This window comes from Rhinolophus hipposideros (assembly GCF_964194185.1).
Source record: "Rhinolophus hipposideros genome assembly, chromosome: 12".
In the NCBI taxonomy this organism is placed as follows: domain Eukaryota; kingdom Metazoa; phylum Chordata; class Mammalia; order Chiroptera; family Rhinolophidae; genus Rhinolophus; species Rhinolophus hipposideros.
The window spans coordinates 7268225-7286052 of record NC_138058.1 but is presented as its reverse complement, the minus strand read 5'-3'; positions in this window follow the sequence as shown (position 1 = coordinate 7286052).

Below are 17828 nucleotides of genomic sequence, written 5' to 3'. Positions count from 1 at the left end.
AAGTGTTTGGGGGGACTTACTAAAAGATGATAAAATAAAGTCTTTCTGCCACCTAGTCTTCCCTCTGGGAATCCAGCTGGAGCTTTTGCTGACCCAATAGAGTCATAGATGTGTGTGTGTGTAGTTTCCTTGGTGGGAAGAAATCTACTTCCCCAAACCAGATAAAGGAAATCCAAGAGATTTACTCATTAAGACTCAAGATACCTGGTGAGGATTAAGATGGCTGTAGGTAAATGTTGTGCTTACCTTCTGTCATGAAATCAAAATTACAACTAAACTGTAGAACAACCATCATTTAGAATTGCCTGAAAATTTGCTGAACCAAAGTCCTGCAACTATGGAAATGCAGCAGAAGCCACCTCAAGACTGGAAAGAGGGGCAGAGATGTGGAACAGGCTGGTCCCATACCTACATGTGACCATTAAAAATCAGCAGGGATACCTTGGCTGCAGAGGTCCCAGTGCTGCCCAGGGTTCCAGTGCTGGGGAGAGAGGTCCCCACAATTTCTGGCTGTGGAAATCAGCAGAGATTGTGACTGAGTGAGATGGAGGGCAACTAAAGTCCCAGAGGCTTCCTTAAACGGACAGAGCAAGGACTTAACTCACCCACAGAATCATTGGCTCTGGGCTCCAGTGCTGGGGCAGGAGCTGGAGAGATGACAGGGATATACAGGGAGGAACTGACTTGTCTGGTTTCGGTTTGGGGCTGAAGGGGCAACTTTCTTTTGAACAGAGGAACTGGCAGAAGCTGTTGTTTATTTGTTGAGCCCTCCTTCTTCCCAGAGTACAGACTCAGGTCATGAAGCTGGCTAAAGCTTTTCATCCACCAAGCCCTGGTGATTTCATTCACCACCTAACTTTCCAGCCCACCCAAGGCACTTCCAGTAGCTTTTCTGGACAAACCACCTGCCTTGGCTCATGCTACAGACTTTCCTAGGGTCTCTTAAAGGTTTGCAGAACCCACACAAGCAGCATCTGGATTGAGTGTGCCCCATAACTTTGGCTGAGCAGCTCTAGTCCAGCAATAGTAGCAGCTGGCCTTAGTTTGTGGTTTGGCCTCTCAAGGCAATTCCAAGTATGGCATGGGTGGCGGCCATCTTCAGATTGCTTTATGGAGCCTGCTGGGTGACCCCAGGTGGGGCACAGGCTGTGGCTGAACCTGGGTTCCTCCCAGGTGGCCCTGGGCATGGAGTGCCAAATGGTCAGCTTCAAAGCAAGGTGGAGCAATACTCAGCCACCTCCAAGGATGACACACCCAAGGGGAAAGCTGGGCAGGCACCAGAGCCCTGCTGATGCAGACCCTCCTCTATTGGGTCAGCCCCTGTAGCACAACTTCTTCACTATATTTAGGGCCAGTCCTCACAACCAATGGGGCTGATGGTCAATACCTCCCATTGATGTGCAAACAGCAACCAATGTTCAACTACAACAGAAGGGCAAACACAACCCACACAAGGGACACACCTGAAACACTTTGCTCAGGTGACCAGGGAGACTGCACCATTGAGCCCCCAGCACACCTACTACATACCGGTACTCTATTAAGACTGGAAAACATAGGAGCCCTACCTAATACACAGAAACAAACACAGGGAGGCAGCCAAAGGAGGAGACAGAGAAACATGTCCCAAATAAAAGAACAGAACAAAGGTCCAGTAAAAGAACTAAATAAAACAGAGACAAGCAATGTACCAGATGCAGAATTCTAAACACTGGTTATAAGGATGCTCAATGATCTCAGGGAGAACTTCAACAAACAGATAGGAAACATAAAAATAGAGATAGAAAATGAAAAAGAATCAGTCAGAAATAAAAAGTGCATAACAAATGAATACATTAGAGGGAATAAACAGTAGATTAGATGAAGCAGAGGATTGAAAGAATGATTTTGAAGATAAGATCAGAACAGCAAAAAGAAAAAAGAATCCAAAATAATGAGGAGAGTTTAAGGGGCCCCTTGGACAACATCAAGCGTACCAATGTTTGCATTACAGGGGTAACAAATGAGAAGAGAAAGAGAGCAAGGAATTGAAAATCTATTTGAAGAAATAATGATGGAAAACGTCTCTAACCTGGGGAAGAAAATAAATATCCAAGCTCAGGAGTGCAGAAAGTCCCAAATAAGATGAACCCAAAGAGGCCTAACCAAGACACATCATAATTAAAATGTCAATGGTTAAAGACAAAGGGAGAATCTTAAAAGCAGCAAGAGAAAAGCTGTTAGATACCCACAAGGGAGCTCCCGTAAGATTACCAGCTGATTTCTCAACAGAAATTTTTCAAGCCAGAAGCAATTGGCAGGAAATATTGAAACTGATGAAAAGCAAGGATCTACAACCAAGAGTATTCTACCCAGAAAACTTATTATTTAGAATCAAATGACAGAGAAAGAGCTTCCCAGATGAGAAAAAGCTAAAGGAATTCATCACCACCAAACCAGTGTTACAAGGAATCTTAAAGGGACTTCTTTAAGATTAAAAAAAAAAAAAAAAATCAAAAATATAAATAATAAAATGGCAACAACTGCATACTTACCAACAATTACTTTCAATGTAAATTAAATGCTCCAATCAAAAGATAGCGGTGCTGAATGGATAAGAAAACAAGACCCTTACATATACTGCCTACAAGAGACTCACACAGACTGAAAATAAAGGGATGGAAAAAGATATCTCGTGAAAATGGAAACAAACAAACAAACGAAAAACTGGAGTAGCAATATTTATACCAGACAAAATAGACTTTAAAATAAAGACTACAACAAGAGACAAAGAAGGACCTAATAATCCCACTCCTGGGTATTTATCTGAAGAAACTCAAAATGCTATTTTGAGGGGACATGCTCATCCATATGTTCATTTCAGCATTATTTACAATTTCCAAGATTTGAAGGCAACATGGGTGTCCCTGAATAGATAAATGGATTAAAAAAAAAGAGGTGGTACATATATACAATGGAATATTACTCAGCCATATAAAAGAATGAAATCTTGCCATCTGTGACAGTATAAATGGACCTAAAGGGTATTGTGCTGAGTGTAATAAGTCAAACAGTGAGAGACAAATGTCATATGATTTCACTTATAAATGGAATGTAAAGAACAAAATAAACAAAAAAACTGAAACAGAGACAAGCCCATAAATACAGAGAACATTTTGATGGTTGCCAAATGGGAGGAGTATTGGGGCAGGGTGAAAAAGGTGAAGGGATTAAGAAAAAGAAATCAGTAGTTATAAAATAGTCATGGGATGTAAAGTAAAGCACAAGGAATATAATCAATAATATGGTAATGACTATGTATATAGTACTAGGTGGGTACTAGATTAGTCAGGGGGATCACTTTGTAAATTATCTAACCACTATGTTATACACCTGAAATTAATATAAAATAATATTGAACGTCAACTAAAGATAATGGGGAATAAGGGTTTCAGAGTTCAGGTATAAAACGAATTACTCATGGAGATGTAATGTACAGCACGGGGAATATAGTTGATAATATTGTGATAGTATGGTACGGTGTCAGATGGCTGCTCGACTTATCATGACGATCACTTCTTTAGCACAGGGACTATAATCAATAATATGGTAATAACTATGTATAGTACCAGGTGGATACTGAATAACTATTATGTCCGCCTAAAACTAATATAATATGTATTATATTATAATATGTATAATATAATATGTATGTATAATATGTATGTGAGCTATATTTTAATAAACATCTTTTTTAAAAAACAATTAAGATGCCTGCAATCAAAGGAGACAGTTCTTGTTTCCCAGGAAGTTCCAGCAGGAAGTCCAGTGACTTAGTTAAAGTGTCCCTATGCCTATCTGGGCAGAGGAGAGGAGAATTGCAGAGCTATGGTGCTGGAAAAGCCTGCACTCCCACAGACAGACAAGGCAAGGCATTTTTATAGACCCTGTGGCTCAAGTGGTTGTCCCATCATAAATAGATTCGAGCAATTTTTCTACTGCTCCGCCCAAGAGGCTTTAGGACATAGGACAAGATGGGGGCTGGGAGATGCCAAAGAGAAATGCACCTCACACATCCGGGGTGCAGTACAGGAGCCTCTCTGAAGAACTTACACGCAAACCTTACCTCAATGTGTAGCACGGAGGATGCACATCGTCTATCGGAGGGAATCGAGAAGCAGCAATAACTAACAGGAAGAACATTACCTTATCAGCTTTTTACAGATGCAGCTTCCTTTCCCTCTCTTTGCATCCATTCCCAAGACATTGGAATAGCTAAGTGTGTACAGCAGAGAGTGTACCATACTCTAAGCAGCTCAGTTAGATCTTGGTGTTTGGGTTGAGGAACAGAGTTAAAACAAATTTCAGACTAAAGTGTTAAATCACACAATTTTTTAATGCCCAAAGTAATCTAAAAGCAAAGAACCCTACCCAAGATTTCATTAAAGGACTAAGAGTGTTTTACTCAAAGAGCCATGTTGGAAATACTGAGTGGAAAAAGGTCAATTCTTTTCCCATTTGCTTCCAGCAGAGATGGGACCATAAACTGGTGATAGATGTTATGGAACTGGACCACCCCAGTAGCTTTGTGATGCATGTATTCTGATCTCTACTTTGGAGAATATACAAGTGAAATCCAGATTAGTTAAGCAACATGCCCAAGGCCCAACAGTCAATGCAGGTGGAATGTAAACTTGAGGCACTTAGAATCCGAAGTCCAAATTCTTTCTACCTTATCCCATTGCCTTCATGTGGATTTGAACATGGAAACTATCTAAGTTGGTAGCACTCTAGTTGCAATTTATTTTGCATTGTATGGAAGATAGGACCCTGTAACTCAGTGTCCCCTAGTGCTTTATAAACTGACACGACAGATTAATACTTGTATTATTTCTAAGGTTCACAAATGCTTTATTTTTTTTTTCTTTTTTCAAGAAGAAATCGATTTTACCTTACACTATCTCCAATTTTATTTTCCTAAATAATGTTATCAATTATCCTTCAACATCCCGTATTTTAACATTACTTGCAGTATAGGATCCATTACATTTTAGGAACATTTTAGCTGCTAACAGTGCTTCTTATCCTTTGGCTATTGAAGATCACTGATTGGTAGAAGAGGTGGCTTAGAGGTTCTACTTGTATGGGTCCCCTTTCCTTTAATTTGAATAATCGTATACATAGACAATTGTAACATCTATTGTCACTACTACTAAAAGTGAGTTATTTTGCTCTCTATTTTTCCTCAATACCATACTATAAAGTTCCTATATCTTCTTAAGCTTCTCACAAATACACCCACACTCCTTACCACTCCTTTCCCAAACACCAGGAAAGCAGGTCCCCACTGCTTCCCTCACTCCTGCACTGTCTCCTCCAGTCATCTGTCTTTCATCAGGACCATTTCAAACATACTGCTGTGGCCAGAGCATCTGATTCCAGAATGCCTCCTGTGAGTGGGAGGATGGCTAAAGATTTTGCCTTTGAGTGATCCGGTTCTCTAAGGAACACATAAACGAAGTTTAATTGTTTTTATCTTCTTTTGCTCAGAAAATTTTAATATACCTCTTCCATCCAGCTAAAATTTATTTAATTGCATGTGATTCTAGAGACATTTTGGTAGTAGTCTATTGTCCCTGTTCTTTGCCTTGACTTCTTGACACAGGCCACTCAGGCTGTGGTCCTAAGTAAGCATTCATAGAAAACTGCTCCTGCATTAGAAAGTCTCAGTTGTCTTCATTTGCGCTCCCCCACCTGGATGAGGTTTATAATCTCAAGCATCTGCAGCATACCAAATGCCCCTGTTTTTATTTTACTGCAAGGAGAGATATTAATAATGAGACCTGCTTTTCCAGCTTTCCTTATCAAGTGCAACCATCCAAGATGGTCCAGTCACTGGTCTAAAATTTTCAGGAAACACTGCAGAGGAGAAGGGGGAGGTCTGTGTGTTGAATGGCAGTGCTAGGTGTGGAAGGAGGTGGCATTTTGAACCTGGGCAAGACAGAGAGACCTTTCAGAACTCTGGGTTAGTCTGTTTGGTCCAAGCTAAAGTTTAGCTCAGCACCGAAAGTCAAGCAAGGAACTAACTTCCTCTTTGTTATCCTGAATGCAGGAAGTTGGGTTGTGCATTGTTAATACTAAACCATATTTTAAACACGCAACCTTGCTTACATCCCTTCTTACTTGCGTTTAAATTGTCTCTATGTAGAAGCCAAGTATTCTTAAGAATATGCTAGATTTTAAAGACAGCATGCTCAATATACTGTTGAATAGATTTTTTTTATAGACCACATGTTTTCATGAAAATTGCTGACACTGAACTGACACAACAATGTGAAAGTTAAATGCAGAGAGAACTATTGCTTTACTGTGACTTTGAATGAAAACCAGCCTCCACCCCACTCCCATTATCAACTAGCACTAGCAAATGAAAGTGATCAGCATATACTAGAAAAAAATTAATAAATATGGTTTTCAATTCCCACCGATGTCATTTCTGAAACATTTGGCGTAAGACCTATGAGTCCTGGAGGCTATTTGGTTTTACCCTTTCTGAAAATTACAGGGAGAAAAATCACAGGCTGGTATCAGGTGTCCAAATCTTCATCTCAAAGGGTGAATCATAAAACTATTATAAAAAACTACATCCTGCTGCAGTGACAGCTGTCATCCCAAATCTACCCAGTGCAGAGAACTGTGGCGACAGTCATTAATGACTTAAATGGGAGATTAGTTTGTGGCATTTAACAGCACGAACTAGAAACTTTTTTAAAAAGGTATTGGAAGTAACAAAAATCACCCTGTTGATGATGGACAAACCAGCCTAAGGATATGAGATCATTTAAGGAATTATGTAAAGTATTGTATATTAATATTATTGTGAAGTTTTTGTGTGTGTTTCCCACTTGTGAGTAGGTAAAGTTTAAATTGAAGGCACTATGCATTTTGTTATTGTTACTTTGATGTTGGTGGATCAGTCCTTATATGCTATTTTCAAAATTGCATTATGAAATACACAAAATATCATAGCATTTTGGAGCAGAAGAACCTATTTTACAGAAAAGAAAAATGAGGTTCAGAGAGAAAGTAAATTTCTAGCTTATATTTCTATAACCAATTGGCTGCAGAAGAAAGATTAGAATTTACAAACTTTCAATGTTTCGTTTGGTAGTGATACAAATCTTATTTTGATACCTGGGGCAAAAACTGAAACTTAAACTTCTTTGTTCTCAGGCTCTGCTTCAATGATTTCTACTATGTTAACACTTTACCTGAAAATGTTTGATGCCCCTTGCATTACAACATGAAACCCAGAATTCTGATTGTTGGAGAAACTGCATAGTTAACTCTCCAAAATAGACTCCTATAAAGTCAATCACAAAGAGAAATGAAACAGGAGTTAGAGGAAGCCTCTTATATCAAAATGAATCACATCAGATTACCACGGAATAAAAAAGAAAAAAATTCATGCAGAATACTACTGAGTAAAATACCAGCAAAATATCATAGAGTAAAAAAGCAAAGAGCATTGGGCAACCTCCCCCTCAACCCCGACTCCAAAGACACCCTGAAAATGCTTTCTCATTTCCCAGTGCTTTGAGATATTCAGAATTCTGAGATAATGTACATTCCCCAACCACTATGTTGGACCCTTTTGGAAAACACATCTGGGCATAGCAGTCACCCATCATCTTTTTGGTCTGGCTGTTTATCCAACATCTTTTAATAAGTAGAAGACATGAAGTTACAAATCCGTGAAGACACAGGAGAGAAGAAAGATAAAGTCTTTAGAACTGGACAGATTAAGATATCTGCACCTAACTAGAGGTTCTTATTCTTCTTTTTTTTCTTCATCTTCAAAATTGTGTTTTCATTCCATCTCTAGCTCTGTGTGTGTGTGTGTGTGTGTGTGTGTGTGTGTGTGTGTGTGACCATGTGATGTCACTGTATGAAAACAAGCAGAAAGCAACAACAAGAAAAACAAGAAACCACTTCTCTTATCTACACTGTGATTTTTGAACTAATCCATTTGAACATGAGAATTGTGAGATCTGATTCCATAGGGTTTTTTAAAGTAAATTTTCGTAGCAAATATGTCTGTTCCATTTGATTTTGAAGAATAATTGGCTAATGAGAGAATGATTGCTTTGTTCAGACATGATTACTGAAAAAAATGTTTCATCCATATGTTGCTGAATAATGGGAAATTCTCCAGTGAAAGGGGGACAATGATTAGAAGAAATAAGATAGCTCAAGCAAATATTCCCCAATGTGTTACTGAATTTTTTTTTTTTTTTTTTCCCCAAACAGGCCAACTCTAAGTATAGAGTTTCTTTGTATAAGCCTGGATGGAAGTTCAAAATGCCTAATAGGATGAAACTATTGAAAAAGTCCTGGGTAGCTTTCTTCGTCTTTTGAATCAAAGAACTGTGGCTTCTCCTGATACGTCATGTGACCATCATAGCTGTTTGCTATCCTAGCATCCTTTGTGTAGTTAATGTTATTCAGATTGTGGCGTTAAAGAGCTAAGCCATATATTGACAGTTTTCCAAACAGTCACCAACACTTTTGTTTAAAGCCTCTTTGTAGGAATTGGCCACACGAAAACTTGATAGGTTCGTTCTCCTTTGAGCAAGGACTACAGGACAGTGGGTGTGTATCAGTTTCACTTTTAATTGCAAATGGTCTGAAGTGGAAATGTGACCAGTTGACACGTTCCATATTCCCCCCAAATTAAAGTCAAATAGGGGAACAGTAAGTATCTCTCAATAAATCTGTTTTGGCCATCTCTGTTGCTAAATGTAAGGACACATTATTCTAGTCTAAAAAATAGAGTTTGCCCTACATCTTGAAGATTAACTTATCCCCACTCCCTACCCACATAAAACAAAAATAAAACTCCTGGTTTAATTTCACACAAGGAAGGAAATGCCAAAGTAATTGACACTCCTTATTTCAGATCTGGATTTTTCTGAAAATGAATATTGCACATTTTAAAAAATTAAAGGCATGTTTTATTTCTTTAATTATGCTGCATGAGCAATAAATGAGCAGGCGCTTAGCATCTCTGAATAGAGCTGAACATGCTAATCAAAGAAGTTGCAACTAAGATTATCTCTCTCATGTTTATAGAATAAATTATTATGGGCACCCACTCAGAGCAATTTACTCTGCCTGTGAATCAGGGAGGTTTCAGAGAATACAAACTATTTCAGCTTGGTTTTGAAGAATGTGTAGGAGTTCATCCAAGTGAGCAAAAGGCAATCTGGATATGGAGTATAGAATGAGCAAAGGCACAAAGTCATTGAAGGATAGGGAGTGTTCAAGAGGCAGAGAGTTCAACAAACCCAGAGTATAGCTCTGTGTAATTTTCATATTTAATATGAATAATCACATTACATACATAATTAGAGAAGGAATTCTGAAGCACAGCAAAAATGGGTGGGATTGAAAATATAAATTAGGCACTATCAGAGGATAGGTATTAATTGGTGTTATAAGACTCAATAAGAATGCCTAGAAAGAAAATGGAAGATCGAATCAAGGAAAATTTGAATATTCAAGTTATGTGAACAAGAAAAGAAAGTGAACTTGACAAATAGAGAAACAAATTAAGGGGTAAAATAGAATGAAGACAAAACAGTGTCCCATGCGATAAAGGTAATGAGAATACAGAGGGAAAGGAGACCCAAGAGTGTCATCCAAGAGGAGAAGTCACATAAAAGAAATGCTGAAAAGAAGTAACTGAACCCAATAACTTGTAAGTTAACAGTGTTAGCACCATTGAAATTTTAAGGACAGGTTGTAAAACATGGTTCCCAAATTCTTCCCATCAAAGGTTGGGATCTACATCCCCTTAAATCTGTCTGTGATCTGTGACTTGTTGATCAATAGCATATGGCAGTTTTAAAGTCCCGTTGGCCTTAAGAAACTGTCATTTCTATTTCCTGTTTCATGGCATAGCTTCCTGGTGGTTTAGTGCCTATTTTCGGTGCTTTCACGTCCTGTCTATTGGATGCCTATCGTTGGCCTCCAGATATCATGCTGTATTTCACCAAATAGACCCATGAAATGTCACACTCCAACTTCTAGGCCATGTGGAAGCCCTTAGAAGAAGATCCTCCCGTCACCACTCTAGTCTTCAACGATCTCTCATCTCTGTTTCACAGCTGATGCCCGTGAAACAAAGATGAGATATACTTGTAGAGGCCTGACCAAACCACAAGTTCATGAACAAAATAAATGAGCTTTGTTTCCGGGCAGTAGGTTTTAGAAAGACTGGTGATGCAGCAATAGCAACTGAGAGAGCAAGTGACAAAATAGCATATAACATCTTTTTAAGTGGGCAAAAAATTAAGGGGGAAAGTTAATTAGAACAATGGTTTGAAGAAAGGCAGAGTGAAGGTGAAGGATTGTCAGCATTTAGGAATCTCGGGCAAGGATTCAGAGGACGAGATAGGACAGGGGAAGACTGAGGATGCAATACAGCACAGAGTTGCTTCTATGCAGCCAATACAAAGGAGTCAACACAGTGGGATAGGGTGGAATCTAGAACATGGTGGCACATTTAACGTGGGAAAGCAAGACTAGGGATAAAGTTCCTTTCATAGAGAAAGAGGCAAGGATAAGTAACTGAAAGATTTTAAAAGATGAAAACCTAGTAAGTAGTCTACCATAGCAAGCGTTCTTTAGTTGAAAATCTATGATTAATTTTAAGCAATCATAAAGAGAGAGAATTTCTCTTTTGAATCACAAGAGCATGGAGAATACATGATATTCTATTTCTTTCTTTTCAATTTCTAACCAACTAGTCTCTAGCTGGGAGGAAGGGAACAGTGAAATATATGGAGTAACATACAGTAGAAAAATATACAGTAGAATGATGTAGAATGTATGCAGGTTAATATTGATTTATGGAAAAAATCTTGAGGAAACAGATGACACCCACTGGGAAAGATAAGACATAAAGGGATATTTTCTCCATTCCTATACAAGTCAGATTTTTCTGGGGGTTTCAAGCAAGAAAGTCATTATAGCTTTTAAAGGGATTAATGACTCTACACTCAAAGAGGATTCTTAGCATCAAAGTCAGAGATACAAATGCCCTCAGAAGATCCAGACTCTACAAAGTGAGAACCTCCTACAAACTCTAAGTTAAGACAACTCTCAATTCTTAGTAAGTCAAAGAAGAAGGAATTAGGGATAGTTCAACACTCCTAAAAGAAAGGTTAGTAAACTATAGCCTACAGGTCAAATCTGGCCCACTGCCAGTTTTTAATATGGCCCATGAGCTAAGAATATTTTTACAATTTACCTGGTTGAGCAAAAGTGAAAACAAAAATAATGTTTCATGAAATTGAAAATTATATGAAATTCACATTTCAGTGATAATACATAAAGTTTAATGGTAAACAGTCACACCCATATAATTATCTACATCTTCTCTTTTACTTCAACAGCAGAGCGGGGTCGTTGCAACCGAGACCATATAGACTGCAAAACTAAAATATGTACTACTTTCTAGTCCTTTGTGGAATAATTTGGCAGCCCCTGAACCAAAAACTTTCAAAAATTTTTTTCTTACATTCTTGCTTTAAAATAGATTGATTTTCATATATCTGTTCCCATGGAGTCAAATTTGATTGAAATAGACTTGCATTAAAATTTGAGGGTTTTTTTATATAAAGTGAAATGGTAATTTGGGGATGGTTATTGATTTCTTTTTCTGAAAACACTTGGACAAGACCCAGACTTTTAGTTTGTATCTACCACTGGGCTAGTATCTCCTGAACAGTTGCCCAGACTGCAAGCATATGCTCTTAGTGTAAACATTTTTTTTTTCTTTTTATATATGCTGTTTCACAAGTATTTATTGAGCATTGTCCTGGGCATTGGAAGTGTGGCAGGGAAAAGGACTGCCAAAGTCCTTGTCCTCACAGAGGGTACATTCTTGTACTAGAAGACAAATTTTACTTATATGTGGGATCTAAAAAACAAAAGAACAAATAAAACAGAAACAAAATTATAGATACAGATAACATTTTGATGGTTAACTGATGGGAGGGGAGTTGGGAGGATGGGTAAAAAAGGTGAAGGAATTAAGAAATACAAATTGGTAGTTACAAAATAATCATGGGGATGTAAAGTACAGCATAGGGAATATAGTCAATAATATTGCAATTACTATGTATGTGATAAGATGGGTAGTAGATTTAGCAGGGTGATCACTTCGTAAGCTATGTAAATGTCTAACCACTGTGCTGTGCTCCTGAAATTAATATAGTATTGCATGTTAACTGTAATTAAAAATGTTTTAAAAGTAAACCATTGAACCAGATAAGTTGAGATTGTGAAAAGCAATAAATAGAGGTGGAAAGTGACTTAGATGGGATGGGGAGCTTATAAAGACAGGAAAATCCTCTCTGAGGAATTATCCTTGATCTGAATGCTGACATATCCAAAAAAAATCAGCCATGCACAAAACCCAACGAAGAGTGTGCCAGGCAAAGGCATAGCAAACACAAGGTGTGCCAGGAACTTGTGGCTGGGATTCTGTGTGTGTGTGTGTGTGTGTGTGTGTGTGTGTGTGTGTGTGTGGTGGGGGAGTAAGAAGGAAAGAGATAAGAGACATAAATCGGACAGACCTTAATTTCATATATTTATCAGAGTGAGAAGTTTGAATTTTATTCTAAACACAATGGGAAGAAACTGATAGATTTTTAAGTGGGGTGCAGCGAAGGACGTATTTTCAACAGAGTCATCATTCTTTTTTGTTATGGTTGCAAGAATGGAAGCAGAAAAACTATGGCATGGCGCTACTGCAGAAGTCTAATCAAGAAATAACAGAAGCTGGGACCATGCAGATGGTGAGAAGTGGGAAAATATGAGTTATGTTCTGAAGGGAAGGCAGGAAGTCTTGGATATAAGATATGAAAGGAAAAAGATGAGTCAAGTGAGAAGAAACCAATGTTTTGAATATGATTTCAAGCCTATTCATCCCAATCCAATATATTGAGAGAAAAGTCAGGCTAGGAGTGGGAAAATTTCAATCCTGGCAGTGCCTAGAAACACAAAAGGATGAAGGTGCAGTTTCTTGAGGAGGACTGGGAAGGACCTCAGCATCTAGGAGAAAATTGAACAGACGCAGAGGCTGTGGAAGAAAGCCTGCAGTGGGGAAGGGAAACAACAAAACAAGCTCACGGGCACAAGACAATCAAAGCTCAGTGTGCAATACCTTGAAATAAAAAGTAAAACCAAGCACCTTTGGCTCAAAGGGACCCCCAAATGAGTAAAGCAACCATCAGATGTTTGGTTTTGGTTTTGTTTTACAGAAGAGAGACCCACGATCCATGGCATAGGTACAGTCTTGTGAGTGGACGACCACTGATTGACACTCACTAATGTTCTATCACATTACAGGGAGAGCAAGACAAATTCTAGACACATTTACTAATAACAAAGTTCAATTTGCAAGCAAGAAGTCAAAAGGACAGGAGCCAGTTCACCCAGTAAAAACCCCTTTCAGACTGAGGTCCTGACGCCGGCTCCTTGGCTGCCTCTCCACACCTGTGTCCTCATTTGCAGAAAGGAACACTTGTGGTCTGGGTGGCGTTTCTGTAAGCTTTGCAATTTCTCTGAAGCTAAGGAGGGGTTGGGACTTGAAAACAAAGCCATTTTCTATGTAACTTTGATTTGGGGTTTCTTGAAATGATGCTACGGATACGATTTGATCAATTTGAAAAATTTTAAAGGAAAACCAAGGGTTTGACTTTCGTATCACAGGGCTTGAATTTTAAAACGTTCTGAAACCTTAATCATACAGATTCCTCTTCCAACAGGTAAGGGAAGTGAAGCTGAGGGTTTACTTGTAGGTAACTTGCTGGAGATCACCGGTTGTTAGTGTCATCTCCAGTACCCAAATCCAAGTTGTTCTTTTAATAAAGAGTCATATTTACTCGCATGACTAGTAAAAGAGAACAAGCACCCAAAGTGAACCTCTTGCAACAGAGACAGCTTGAGGCCAACAATTGGAAGAAGAAGCTCATCCAGATAAGAACCTCGAGTAAGAAATACACATCTCATGTATATTTCATACTGGACACACCTTCAGCAGGGAAGAAAATGAGTACATTAGAATGAAAATATTTAATTAAATTGTTATTGAATTGTTTTTTTCTAAATTTTAAAAAATATTTCTCTCCAGATTCCCAGCCATGGAAGCTCTTTCTTTCACTTTCATTCCAGGTTCTTTGTACTTCACCTTGATAGTTAAAGGACCGGAAAATGTAAAAAGTATTCACGTTTTTCATGATGATTTGTTTTTCAAGTTCTAGATGGGAAACTCATGCCAATCTTCATTTTATCCACATCTTTTTTACTCCCATTATCATCACAGTAAGACAAGCAAAACTGTTTATGGCTACACCCTTTTTTCTTGGTATGACGAGATGCTTAATGTTCTACTTGTAGTAAAAAGGCTTAAAATGCTATTTTTCTTCTCTTCATTTAGAAGCAATCAGCCTCCCTCTCACTGAGCTTTTACTATAGGCAACCCATATACAGAATTATACCACCTCAGCTATGTGGGAAAAATGCATGCATTGTTTCTTTCTTTCTTTCTTTCTTCTTTCCTTCCTTCCTTCCTTCCTTCCTTCCTTCCTTCCTTCCTTCCTTCCTTTCTTTCTTTTCTTTTTTTTTTTTTTTTGAATCAAAGTAGTATTTGCCATTTAAATCCCCAGGTAGTTAGCTTTCAAACAGTCAGATATAAAATTAGCAAATGAAACATCTGTTCCTCACTATTATTTTATAATCACATTAATTGGCAGATGTCTTTAGGTAACAGAGAAAAGCATATCAGCCATTACGTGTATTTTGATGGGGTTATGCTCATGACCACTGGATATCACACACCTAAAATACCATCTCAGCAGGAGACAAAGTTACAGTGGACTCAGAGTGTAGCCAACTTACTCTGTAAATACCCCCAGAGGTAGGCCCAATGGCCCACTGAAAACAGGAAGCAGGAAGCCCTGTTATGTTCCATTGTGGAGAACCTTCCCCTCAGTGCTGCCAGGTTTGGTTTTTCAATTATCATGTAGTTTGCACGAAAGCACTGTGCCAATTCAATTACTGCCTGATTAATGGAGTGTTGCAGGTTTATTTCAGGGGTCTATCTATCTATTAATTAGCATATCGGGGCCTCTACTCTACTGTTTTGTCCTGATATGCTTTGAAAAGTCCCTAGTGCAATTAAAAAACTCTAATATGCTTTAAATAGTTATTTGAGAAAACACATCCAGACTTTTTTAAACTCCTCAGAGATTTTTTAAGCACATCCAGATTTATTATAAGGCATCTAAAGTTCCTTTAAAAACACATTCTTCTTTTCCTTTGCTAGATTCTGGAATTTATCTGTACCAGATGAGCAGTTATGTGCCGGGCAGTAGAGCACCTCTTTCCTGGATCTGGGGAAGGTGCTCCTCGGAGAAGACCACGTTTGAGAATACATCTCTGAGTGATTTGTTTCTGTAGTATCTACCCCAGTTTGCTTTAAATTGTAAACTCTTTGAGGGGCTGAATCTAACGTGGAGTCTTTCAAGGCACCTAGGTGAGCTTTGTCAGTATTCAACAAAAAGAAGCAACTATTACACTGAGCTGTCCACAATAGTTAATTTTGTTGGCCTTTTTTTTTTTTCTTTTCTTTTCTTTTTTATTAAATTTTCCTGGAAAATGTCATTAAGACTGAATGATCCTTAATGGGCAAATAAAGATCCTCTCCTTAGGAGCTGCTCTATTTGCCACTTTTATGTTTGGCCACTTTTATGTGCAGGTGGGCTAGGAAAAATAAACTCTGCCATTAGTGTTTACAAATGCCACCTGTAAATTCAAGATGTTGGAGGTAGTAAGTAGACTCATTTGCTTGCAATAGAAGATTCATGCAACAGGAGGAAGTGAGATTAGACTGTAATAGGAGAATGTAGCTACATTATAAAGATGCAGGTGACGTACCTTTGGCATCAAGAAACACAATGTTATGATACTATACTTTAGGTATGACCAATACTTTAAGTATATACAGCACATATTAAGTAACACATGAATGTAAAATATATGTACAATAGGAAATGCACATATAATAACATATGCAAAATATTAAATATGAACAGTATTTTAAGAATCTGGGTCTTACGTCAATCAGGAGTTAGAGAGAGCCCAAAAGGACAGTAGCCAGTTAGGAGGTCATTGCAAATTCAACAATGATGCGATGGAAAATAAAAATTATCAACGCCAGGTGATAGATTTTCCACTTAAGAGACAACATATTAAGATGTTAACCTAAAGCCAGTCATATCACCTACCATCCAACAACCTCAGTGTTTCCAGTTACAAGATGTGGATGATGATCTGAAGACCTGAATACTTCTCAGAAATGATGAATGTTTGCCAATAGTGCCCTCCTTGGTAGGAATAATGCTACATTACATGTATTCAGTAAGGCACAAATATTTCATGGTAATGATTTTATAATATCCTACACACAGAGATCTTCAATTATCTTCTGAAATGGATAAAATATTTAATACCAAGTCTCCAATGAATGTATGCTCTAACTGTACAAAATACCAGGCAAGGGTAAAAACACAATTATATGGATACAGTTCTCTGTATCCAACTGTTAGTCCACACAGTGGATAGCCTAGCTATTTCTGAAAAGTATGTACAAAAGCCAGCAGCAGTGCAGACAGAATAACAACCACACAATGTTGTGTTTTCCAGTCTCCCAAAAGCATTGTGCCCCAGAAATATTTGCAGGAGACTAATATTTGCAGGAGACTCATAGGTAAAGTGGCCATCTACTGTATCTCCCAAAAAATAAGATCTCATGTGTGCATGTACTCGTATTCCTTTATTCATTCTTGTATTCATTTATTCAACTACTGTCAGTGGTTCCATATACTAAGGATTATGTTAAACATTATACATGTTCTAATGCTGCCCTCAACTAACATGGTGCTTTATCACTCTTTATCCTGTATCCACAAAAGGGTATCAACATATATTATTCTCCCGAGAAATGGAATTCAATCATTAGCTTTCAGAGATCTGCTTATATCATAAGGTATGGAAGGACAAGTAAAAGAAAAAAAGAAGATTAAGAATCTTTATTTTCTACAATTCAGATCATATAGCCTTTTTTAAATAACTCCTTCCTTTACCAAAATGTCTGTTTACTACAAGAAAAGAAACAAATATTACCAAAACAATTTATTCTTCCTGCTGAAAACTTCAGGATATGATATCTCAAGTTTGAAGGCATTTGCATCTGTAAAAGCTACCTTGAAGTAAGAAAATGTGTAAGTCACAGCATTATCACCTCAATAAACTTTAATTTAAAAAAAGAAAGAAACGAAGAAAGAAAGAGAGAGAGAGGGAGGGAGGGAGGGAGGGAGGGAGGGAGGGAGGGAGGGAGGGAGGAAGGAAGGAAGGAAGGAAGGAAGGAAGGAAGGAAGGAAGGAAGGAAGGAAGGAAGAATGTGTATGTCCCAAGAAAAACAGTAGGACTGTGAAATGTAAATTTTATAGAACAGGAAGTAAAACCTAGATTCATAATTTTGAATAATATCCACTTTCTGCCAGGTATTCCTCTGTTGGTTTCTCCTGGTTCAGACCCATCACTGGCTGACCCACTTGAATGGCGAGTCACTTATTCTGATTCAGTCCACAGGGAATGATGACATGAAGCATTAGCTACCAGGCAGTGATGTGCAAGCCCAAGCACGTGGCACCGTGCATGGTGAAGGATGTACAGTTAACTAAATCCCACACACTGTAGGCTCCAGGGCAGAGGAG